General features: G+C 36.6%; 2 long non-coding RNA genes across 2 annotated transcripts; one reads left to right on the top strand and one right to left on the bottom strand.

The window, feature by feature from the left end:
• The first annotated feature begins 6 nt into the window (after positions 1–6).
• Positions 7–1,645, top strand: LOC112138217. The gene is made up of 3 exons (XR_002917733.2): positions 7–238; positions 491–551; positions 749–1,645. It is a non-coding gene; the product is annotated as an uncharacterized LOC112138217 (long non-coding RNA).
• A 112-nt stretch (positions 1,646–1,757) lies between these two features.
• LOC112138216 lies at positions 1,758–2,464 on the bottom strand. Its single transcript, XR_002917732.1, has 2 exons — positions 2,328–2,464; positions 1,758–2,081 (listed from the first exon to the last, which is right to left on the bottom strand). It is a non-coding gene; the product is annotated as an uncharacterized LOC112138216 (long non-coding RNA).
• Between the last annotated feature and the right edge of the window lie 380 nt (positions 2,465–2,844).

The raw sequence follows: 2,844 nt of genomic DNA, 5'->3' as shown, positions 1-2,844 counted from the left end.
TAACTCCGCCTCACACGGACGTTCCAAATATGGGGGAAAGGGGCGAGACTGGACCGGACTGGATCTTCCCTTTTTTCTTTTTCCACTCCCATGGTTTACGCCCTCCGATGATCCCTGAACCCGCTCGTTATTATTTGAATTTGTCCTGCAGCTTCGCAAGATTTGGCTCTTGCTAACGGATTAAATCCAAAGTTGTATCTGTCTCTGCTTCAACCTCAGCGTTTCCTAAAGTTTATTGGTAAGTACATTGTGTATTAAATTATATTTCCCGAGAGAAAGCGAGTATTTGCGCCGTAATTTTGTAAAGCAATTGTAGCAGCAATTGTAGAACTTTTAAATGAGATGTTAGCATATATTAATCAAATAACAAAGTGCAAATTTCTATTTAGCAGTAATAGATGAATGTGTAAATGTCATCTTTGTGTTACATATGATCACATAACATGATGACTTCTAATTACATTTTTTTTCCTTTCTGTTTCCTCCATAGTTGAGTTGAAAATACTTATCAAACATGTTCGATGCCTCCTCTGCTGAAAGTCCCAAAAAAAGTAAGTATTGCAATGGTCTTTTTCAAAGACAAACTGTTTTTTCTAAAACAAAAATTGGTTAAGAGATATTTACACATGGAATCTTGATCATAAACAGGCCTAAATATTTTGATTGTGTATTTTTGACATATTGCAAAAACAGCAAATGTACAAATATTTCAGTAAAATTTGTATTAAAATCTCTTTTCCTTTCATAGTTTGGATCATTGGAGATAGCCATGTCCGCCGAGCATCAGAAAGGGCATCTCAGCTAAACACCAGCACCGACTTGGGATTGCCAGGGATCCACGTCTCCTGGTTTGGTTGGGGGGGACTGCGTTGGAGTGGCCTCTTACCTTTCCTTTCCTCCATTCTACAAGGAAGAGGGGCTCCTGACTTTCTCATCATTCACTGTGGGGGGAATGACATGGGCCAAGTCAGGAGTGTGGAACTGGTTACCATGATGAAAGAAGACATCCAGCAGCTGCATGATGTTCATCCCAACACAAAAATTGTTTTTTCTTTACTTCCACAGAGGGTGAAGTGGAGAAGTTGTGCTCATCCAGCAAAAATGGAGAAGGCTAGAAGGTTTGTGAACAATGTCATGGCTACATTTATTTCAAATTTGAACAACTTTTTTATTGATAATCGGAGCATCAAATATGACAGCCCTGGTCTATTTTTGAAAGACGGAGTTCATTTCTCACCTAGTGGGAATGATGTTTTTTTAATGAACTTGTCTTCTTTTCTTAAAGAACACATTTCTACCCACTGAAATTCTTACTGGAATTTCCAGTGGATAAAAATGTCCTCTTTAAGATCATTTATTAAGTGCTTACTCTCTCAAAAAAAGGCAGGGTTGTCATGGGTGATGTTATACCCATGACATTGTTCACCAAAAACGTTCCTTCTTTTATTTATTTTAAGTTGTATTTTTCTCAATATGTAAATATAAAACTATTACATCAAACCTTTACTCTTGTGCTATCCTTGGCATGTTTAAATTAAAAGTGGTGTCATCTGGACCCCACGAGACAGTGACCTGAACTATTTTTTAATGCTCTTTTAATGAATATTTGAATCTGTAATTTGAATCTGTAAATACATCTTGTGCAGAGCTGACCCATGTTTCATTTTTTCTTTTTTGCATGTAAGTGCATATAAGACAGTGATGTTAATCAACAAAAAAATAGTACTTTGTCATAGTCAGAAGGAATGAGATAGATGGGTGATATAATGACAACAGTTTATTTTGATGAAGATGCAGCTTCAAGTCCAAGAGGAGGAAGAGGTTCAGGGTGTGGAGAGTCCAGGAGGGGACGAGGTCAGGACAAGCTGAATGGTTCCAGGCCAACAGAGACTAAAGACAGAGAACAGAATGATTTAATTAGCATAGGAGCAACAGGCCAAGGACACAGACTCAGATGTGGGCTCAATACCACTTGAGATTAGCAGACAGACTGGGAGGGAAAAGCTGGAGGAACTGATCATAAATGCTGCAGGGGTGATGATTTCCAGGTGTGCCAGGATGCCCTGCCTCGTGCTGGACACCTGTGGAGGAGAGATAGGGATAAGGTGAGCAATAGAACTAAGGGGAAAACACCAAAAAGAAAGATGAGAGGGCAGCAAAGAGGCAGGAACTGTCAAGGCCTGACAGACTGTTAACTTAAATATGATAAATATTGTTTCTATTGAATCACAAACTTGAGCAGAAGTCATCTGCAAATTTCACAGACATTTGTGTACTCTTAAAAAAAAGATACATTTTGGCCTGTCTTGGTTAATAAGCCCACTCACCACGTCAAGGTGCAGGCCAAGAGTGGGAACATATAAAACGAGACAAACATGTAAAACTAAAAAACACAAGACAATAAAGGAGAAAAAACATTCAAAAAAATAAACATGCACACATTTGTTAAAACTTCAATGTCACCCATAAACTCACAAGTAATTCTTAAACAAAAATTCGGATATAATGAACTAATAAAAAAAGATAATACAATCCTTATAGCTATCATTTTAATGAAATGAATTGTGACTGAATTGAAAATTATTAATAAATGATGATAAATAATTAAAAAAACGTTCTTTTTTTGGTGGAATGAACAATTTCATTTTCAATAATTATATTTTTTTAATAACAAGCACAATAAACTTCAACATGTACTTACCAATGGATCTTCAACATCATAAACAAACATTGAGCTGTCACTGAACCTACTAAGAGAGAAACAGATCAAATACAACTAAACAAGTGAAATAGAATTGATAACATTTACAGCTCATAACAATTTTTTACTTAACACTACGGCAG

The sequence above is a fragment of the Oryzias melastigma genome, unplaced genomic scaffold (genome assembly GCF_002922805.2).
Source record: "Oryzias melastigma strain HK-1 unplaced genomic scaffold, ASM292280v2 sc01821, whole genome shotgun sequence".
Taxonomy (NCBI): Eukaryota; Metazoa; Chordata; class Actinopteri; order Beloniformes; family Adrianichthyidae; genus Oryzias; species Oryzias melastigma.
The sequence above is the reverse complement of the archived record's forward strand: the minus strand, read 5'-3'. Positions and strand labels throughout refer to the sequence as shown.